Source organism: Arachis ipaensis, chromosome B06, assembly GCF_000816755.2.
Source record: "Arachis ipaensis cultivar K30076 chromosome B06, Araip1.1, whole genome shotgun sequence".
NCBI lineage: Eukaryota > Viridiplantae > Streptophyta > Magnoliopsida > Fabales > Fabaceae > Arachis > Arachis ipaensis.
Window position 1 is genome coordinate 116,586,927 of NC_029790.2, and position 8,550 is coordinate 116,595,476.

General features: G+C 37.9%; 1 long non-coding RNA gene and 1 pseudogene across 2 annotated transcripts in view; one reads left to right on the top strand and one right to left on the bottom strand.

Moving 5' to 3' along the window:
- LOC107647311 lies at positions 585-6,813 on the bottom strand (annotated as a pseudogene).
- LOC107604864 overlaps positions 6,820-8,550 on the top strand; it is a 4,247-nt gene continuing 2,516 nt past the window's right edge. For both annotated transcript variants that reach the window (XR_001612409.2, XR_002349285.1), the window contains exon 1: positions 6,820-7,075. This is a non-coding gene — a long non-coding RNA (uncharacterized LOC107604864). The remainder of the gene's footprint in view (positions 7,076-8,550) is intronic.

Here is an 8,550-nt window from a genome sequence, read left to right on the forward strand (position 1 = left end):
TCTTAAGCTCATTTTTTTTGTTGAATAAAAAATTCTCATATTTTTTATTGATTATTTTTGTTGTTCTATTTATTATTATAATAAGTCCCATAAAGTTTTGAAGCAAACACCATTTTTTGGGCAAATCACAATAATAAGCCAAGGGTAGTAATATTTTACACGAATCAGCCAAAACGAAAACTGTTTCATGAATCCACCAATGCACGTGTATATGTAGTTCGAACTAGCTAAATTCGAACTCTATTTCTACATAATTCGAACCAACTGGGTTCGAATTATACACAAACACACGCACACACTAATTCGAACCAACTTGGTTCGAATTATACACAAACACACGCACACACTAATTCGAACCAGCTTATTTCGAATTACACACACAGTAATTCATGGTATAATTCGAATTATGCTATTAAAAAATTAATAATTTATTAAAAAAAATTTATTAAAAAATTTATTAAAAAATTAATAATTTAAAAATAATGGACAGAAGAGTATTGTATAGAATTCGAATTGCTCACCATATAATTTTTTTTTGATGACTGAAATAAACTAAACAAAGAAAAACAAAACAAATAAAACAAGGAACTGCTTAAATAGAGGGACAGTCCCATTTAAGACTACTCTTAAATTCCTCCCAAGGTAAAAGAAGCTCCACATGTGAAAGTTGTAACTTCATCGTCATCTTTGCCATAGTATCTGCCACCGTGTTTGCATCTCTCATAATCAAACGAAAGTCAACACGCCAATTCCAATGCATGATATCTCTTATTTTGAGCACCAATAGATCAATAAGCCCAAAACCATCTTGAGTAACAAGATTAAATGCTTCCACACAATCTGTCTCACAAATAACATCTCGTTGACCCACATCTCAAGCTAAGAGATATCCTCTCCAAATGGCAAATAATTCTCCTTGAATAATACTATTACTCTCAATCATTCCCAAACACCCCTTTTGCCAACTCCCATTACAATCTCTAATAACACAAGCAAAACCAACACTATCACCCGAACCAAAATAACTAGCATCACAATTAATCTTAAAAGTACCAATGGATGGGGGATTCCAAAAACCATTTAGAGTAGAGGGAAGAGACATACGTTGTAATTCAAAAATATTCCTAAGCTCCTTTTCTGAAGATAATGCCAGACAAATCACTTTTTTCGGAGGCCAAGTTTCATGAGGATTAAAGATGTCATTATTCCTTGCTCACCATATCCACCAAAGTCCCGAAAAGAACTTGAACGTATGCTCTCTGCTATGATACAAGAACCAGTTCTTCAAATCCAAAGGATGACAAGAAATATCCAACCTATGTCAGACAAGCTGAGCTTTTGGACAATCCTGAATACAATGTAAAACCGATTCCTGGCTAGAAAGACATCTTGGACACCTATCTGATGACGACATCCCTCTTCTAAAGCGAAAACTTGCAGTAGAAAGAGCCTCCTTAAGACACAACCAAGCCAAAAACTTATGCTTTTCCAGAACAAGCTGACGCCAAAGCCAAAGCCAATTCTCCCGCTCCTCCCAACCAAATAGCTGCTTACACAACCAAAAGTAACCATTGCGTGAGTCATAGACTTTGGCAGGAGACCCACACCAATACCAACCCACTTCCGGACCTGCTTGTTCATCTGGATTGTAAGAGAGAATATTACCTTTTAGATTTTGAGATAAAGGAGAATAAGGAGTATCCAAATGGCACCTACCAACCGACCAAATATCCTGTATCCGGAGATTCGAATCAGAAATGTGAACATAGTCCATCTCATTAGATAACCGTCCTTCTCTCCTCCAGCTAGAAAACCAAAAATTCTGGTTCAAATCTCCAATACACCAAGCAAATCCATCCTTCAACACTTCCCAAACCTTGCAAAGACACCTCCAAATGGGAGAGTCATTGTTCTTAGGATAACTAAAACAGTCATATAGAGATGATCGGTATTTGGCATCCAACAATTGGACCCATAGCTTGTTTGGCTGCTGGAAAAAAGTCCAAACTAGCTTCCCAAGAAGAGCAATATTTACACAATAAGGATCTCTAACCCCCAAACCTCCATATTTTTTTGGAGTAACCAGTACCTTCCAACTAACGAGATTCAATCATCTTCCATCAACTTGTCCTTTCCAAAGAAAATTCCTCATCATAGACTCCAATTTACTAATGATTCCTTTGAAAAAATAGAGACCTGCATCTGGTACGTGGGAATAGCGGCTGCAACAGAATTAACCAAGCAGAGTCTACCAGCTCGATTGAGTAAATTCCCTTTCCAGCTTGCTAGCCTACTCCAAATCTTATCCAGGACACCATTGAAAGCTGAACGAGTCACCCTAGAATGGCTAAGGGTAACTCCAAGATACCTGCCCAAATCTTGGACAAATCTGATAGAGGATACCCCAGTGAAAATCTCTTTCCTTGTTGCAGAGACATTCTTGGAGCAAAGCGCTTTAGACTTTTCCACATTAATCTTCATCCCAGATGCTTTGCAAAAAGTCTCTAAAACCAACATCACATTTTGCACTTGTCTCTTTGTAGCTTTACAGAACAGAAGCAAGTCATCTGCAAACATTAAGTGGGATATTCTTGGTCCCCCTCTAGAAATAGCAACCGGCTTCCACAAGCCTAAATCAACCTGATGACTAATAAAGCATGCCAATCGCTCCATACATAGCACAAAAAGATAGGGTGACATAGGGTCTCCTTATCTAAGACCTCGACTAGGAGTAAAGTCATTCAGACAATTTCCATTCCAAATAATAGATAAGGAAGAAGCAATGACACAATTCATAATCAAATAAATTGTAGGAATAGGAAAACCAAAGCTCTTTAGGGTATGAGCTAAAAACCTCCAATCAACTCTGTCATAAGCTTTTTCCAGATCAATCTTAAAGACCAGTGTGCCTTTCTTTGATTTAGTCTTCTTCATAAAGTGGAGAACTTCTTGAGCAATAATGATGTTGTCAGGAGTTCCTTGTCCCGGAATAAATCCTCCTTGAAGCGGGCCAACAATCTCCGCAAGATGAGGACAAAGCCTATTAACAAGGACCTTCGTGATGATCTTGTAAACTACATTGCAGAGACTAATCGGTCTGAAATCTTTCATAGATACCGGTGATTCAACCTTTGGAATAAGAACCAGTAAAGTCTCCAACATTCTCGGATCAAGAGTAACACCGGAGAATGCCTGCTTAACCATCTTCCAAACATCAAGACCAATGATCTCCCAATATTCTTTGAAGAAGAAAGCTTGAAACCCATCAGGACCCGGAGCTTTAAAAGAGTTTATGTGAAAAACAGCTGTTCTGACTTTCTCCATAGTAACTGGTGCCGTAAGATTATTGCAAGCTTCCACATTCAGAGAAGGAAGAGGCACATCACCAAGGCAACCCAAATCAACATCATCCAAATGACAGAATAAACTTTTATAGAAAGACTCTGCTTCTTGACTCAGAACTTCTGGATTAGTTTTCCACACTCCATCCTTGAGAAAAAGGCCATGAATCTTATTATGCTTCCTTCGCGCAAGAGTTTGAATATGAAAGAATCTTGTATTCCTATCCCCGAACCTTACCCACTGCTCTCTGGACTTTTGGAACCAGAGGAGCTCTTCTTGCACTAGAGTATTATTATAATCATCAAGTAACTGTTGTTCTTTTTGACACAAATAAATACTATCCACCATTTTCAACCGCTTTTGTAAATAATTAATCTGCAGCTCTAATTCACATTTCTTAACAAAAATGTTACCAAATACCTTCGAGTTAAACTCTAGTGAATTATTCTGTACTTCCGAAAGCTTGCCATGAATCCCTCTATTACCAGACCACCATGACTGATTCACAATATCCATATACCCAGGACGAGTAGCCCAAGCAGCAACAAATCGGAAAGGTCGATTCCCTTTAGGCTGAGGACGACCTTTACAATGCACCAGAATAGGGCAATGATCAGATTGAAACCTATTTAAAACTTCTGCATAAGCCTCTGAAAAGATAGATAACCAACTACTATTTATACAGACTCGATCAAGCTTTTTTGCCACGTCAACATAATTTTTTACCCTTCTGTACCAAGAAAATTGCCTCCCAATAGTCTTCAGATCAAACAAACCACTATCCCCTAATGAAGTAGCAAACATGTCTGCTCTTTGATGAGAAAATTGACAGCCCTTAGATTCATGAGAAAATTTGACTTCATTAAAATCACCAAGAACAATCCAAGGTCCTTGAAAACCCATGGATTGTGCAATAAGATAATTCCAAAGGAGAACCCTTTTATTAAATTGAGGACTACCATAAATACCACTACACCTCCAAATTAAATTATCAAATTGAACCTCAACAGTAACACCCTGATTAAAAGCATCAATGAACTTACAACAAACACCCTTCATAGAGGATAGAAACCAAATACCTCCCTTATGCCCCTCTGCTTCTACTATACCAACAGAGTGATACCCCAACCTTTTCCAAAACAATTTTAAATGCTGAAAAGGGGAGTGAGTTTCAACCACAATAAAGAAAACATGTTTAAATTTTCTAACAAGTTCCTTACAATGCACCCGGGCTAACTTATTAGAAGCACCCCTAATATTCCAAACAATCATATTTAAACTATCCATAAATAATAGGGACAGAATAAATAAGAATATAAACTCTAAACAGAATTACCAACCTCAATAGGTGGTTTGTCCTGCGATACTGGCACACTCTGATCCTCAATAATTGCCACCTTTGGACCCCCTAACACTGCACCTGCCATACTTTCATCTACTAAGGTTTTCTCCGTTGTACCACCATTTTTATCAACTGGCGAGTTCTGCAGGGAGGAAGGCCGATGACGCTTCCGTAGAGAAATTCCACGATGTGCAGGAGTTCTGCACGATGGAGATGGCACAATTTCATGTTTTTCTCGCTTCCCCATCTTAATGCCAATTGATTTACCTCCATCACCATGCAAATTGGGCCTTGGAACCCTTCTCGAACCATACTTGTGCTGCTTTTCATCTTGGTCCTTCAAACCTGATGACTGGCCCATTGTGAATTTTTCCTTATGCAGCACTTGTTGCCAGCCCTCTCCATCATCCATGCATGCCTCATTAACATGACCATCAGGCAGTGAGGAGCCAATGATTTCGTAACCACATCCTTCCCTTTAACAACTCGTAATTTCTCACCCAAATTACGAGAATTCTCACCCAAATCACGAGCTTCTGATCCAGCCTCTTTATGAAGCTCATGATTGTTGAGTGGCACTAGTGTCGGAGCTTCATTATTTTTTCCATCACCAAAGGAATTTCTGTTTCCTTCCAAGGACTCTTTCTCCATGCACAACGATTTATCATGCCCATACCGTGCACAAGTAGCACAAATCAACTCTAAACTCTCGTACTCCACTTCATGAGTCACACCCTCCACTATAATATGTTTGATTACAGACAACTCAAGATTAATTTGAACACAAGCTCGGGCATATTTTCCTCTTTCTGCAAGCTTAGTGGCCAAATCTACTTTCACCGGAACCCCTATTGCAGAAGCAATTCGCAGCATTGCTTGTTCCTGGTAGCACCAAATTGGAAGTCCCGAGATTCGAATCCATACCAGCGTTGATCCAAAGAATTTTTTGCATGGCCTAAAATCCACATCCCATGGCTTTACTACAACATAGTGACCGTCTATCAACCACGGGCCACCAAGAATGACTTTCTCACGATCCGCAGCAACATCAAATTTAACCAAAAAATACCCAAACCCCACATCCAACAAATCAAACCCTCCTTTGATGTGCCATACTATCCGAAGCTTATACATGAGAGCCGTGTAGCCATAATTCTTATCCAGCACCTTGATCACGATAGCTTCCTTATAAGGTTCAGCTAGACAGCTCTTTGTCTCCTTAGTAAAACTGATACTTGGTGGGCGAGAATCACCTGCTTACCTGTCACCGTCGCGATACCATCCCCAGATAAAGACCCTACTAATGCAAAGGCCTTAGACTTTTCTGCACCAATGACCTTATGCTCACCATATAATTTGAATCAGAGTGATTCAAACTTCTCCATGCGTAATTCGAATCATGTAATATCTCACCATATAATTTAAATAATTTTATTAAAAAATTATCATGAATATNTTTTAACAGCATAATTCGAATTATACCATGAATTACTGTGTGTAATTCGAACCAAGCTGGTTTGAATTAGTGTGTGCATGTGTTTGTATATAATTCGAACCCAACTGGTTCGAATTATGTAGAAATGGAGTTCGAATTTAGCTGGTTCGAACTACATATAAACGTGCATTGGTGGATTCATGAAGCAGTTTTCGTTTTGGCTGATTCACGTAAATTATTTTTTCCCTTGGCTTATTTCTGTTTTTTGCCCTAAATAAATATTAGAACTTTAGAAGTTTATATGTCTTGCGTACATTTCATATCACTCTACAAATACTATAGCACCTGCCGGACAAAAAAAAAATATTCCACCTATTTTTTCTTCCTTTCTCCAACACATTTCAACAAGGTGAGAAAAAAAAATCACTTTCCTCACCGTAGCATTACCCAATTAATTAAATAGTGTGTTTTTTTTATATGAAATTTTTTTTTGAACATGGTTTCTGAAAAACGGACCGGATTGCCGGGGTCGGATGAACGAAAACCAAAAGTTTTGCGATTCAGTCCAACAAATAAAACCGCCAAGTTAGAAACTGCTTAAAACCGTTGAACTGGCCGGCAGGACTGAACCGTGTTTTCCGAAAACGACGTCGTTTGTTAGAAAAAGAAAGGGAAAAGTCCTCAGTCCTCTCATCACTCTCGGTTTCTCTTCACTTCACGTCTTCACCCTCAAAAAGAAGAGCTCTTCCTCTTTCCCCCAAAAAAACTCCTAGTCTCCTCCACGGCCGCTGCCGTCCGTCGCGCCCAAAAGCTTCGTCTGTTCGTCGTGCTCCAGCCCCTCTCCTCATTCCCCTGTTCCTCGTCCGTTCTTCTCGCTGCTCAGTCGCTCTTTGCCCGCCGTCTCTCGTTGTGCTCGTCGCCTGGTTGCCGTCGTCCGTCGTGCTCGTCCCTCGAAGGTAATGGCTTCTTGTCCGTCGTGCTCGTCGAAGCTTCTTCGTTTTTTTTTTCATTTTTTTCAGAAATCATATTGAAATACTGAATGATTAGCTTTAGCTCTGCACACTGCTGTAGTTCTTCGTTTTTTTTTTTTAATTTTTTGTTTAGAAATCATATTAACAATCCTCAATGCTCACTGCTCACTGGTCAGTGGTCACTCCTCATTCCTCAATGTTCAGAAATCATTTTTTGTTCTTCGTTTTGAATTTTTAATGGCTACTCTGAGTTTGTTTTGTTCAGAAGCCAATTTTTTGTGCTCAATGCTCATGCTCTTAAGTATTGTTCTGTTTTTGTTTTTAAGGCCGTGCTTGGAAGAGGTGATTGATTTTTTACTCTGATTGCATGTCAATTGAACTCTACGCTATGAGAAAGGTGTGTTTGTTTATTAAAACTTAAAAAGGAGAATGGGACTTGTGATTGTAATAATCTTAAGGAGAGCAACGAGAAGTTTTTATTTTGCAATGTAAAGGGTCTCTATGCATTTGGTATCTTTGATGGCCATAGAGGTATTCAATAGCAATCCACGATCTATCTATATTTTGTTTGATCTAAATTCCAGAATAAATTATTACTATTTGAGCATGCAAATACTTCATTTTAATTACTGAGACTTCCTTTTATGATTTACGTTGGCAACTTTGTTGAAGTAAGACAAATGCAATGCCTTGGGTGTTGAAAAGTTGTAGAAAATTGTAAAAATTTCCAATAGTAATATAACAAGTAACTAATGAAACCTTTGCACATTAAAAAAATGTTAAACTTTGCAATAGAATATGCTTATGAACTAATGGCAATTGATGCACTTCTTTTATTGTGCTGCATGGTTGTGACTTGGGAGCTCTTTGATGTTATCTCTATTCGTAGGAATTTGCATTATATGTAAAGATAAGTTATTGGAGGAGAATCCTATTCTCATTTTCTTGATTCAGTTCATCTCAAAGATAAGTTACTGCACTCGTAGTCAAGAATAAACTATTTGTTTTCAACATAGGTGATTGTAGGGCAATATTATATAGTGTTGGTAATCCCATTGATGCAGTGCTTTAAATTTGGATAATATTTTAAGGTTTATATTAGATTATAATTATGTTTTAGTGTGTTTATCTATATTTTATTTATAATTTTTTTATAAAAGAGTTATTATGGTTGAACTGGTTAAATCAGTAAACCAGGAGCTCATTTAAAGATTTGTCATTGGCCAATAGGTCTGCATGCACAAGGTGAAATTCGAATTTCGGACACTTGCTTAAGCGAATGAGTGAACTGACTACTCGACCAATTCAAGTTGGTTGACTGGTCTGATTTTTAAAACCTTGGATTTGATGAATAATAAAATTTATAGAAAAATCTAAGGGTTAGATTTTATGGTGCATAAATCGGACATTCTTATTTGTATTATAATAATTTTTTTTTATTTGTACAGCAAATCAGCACA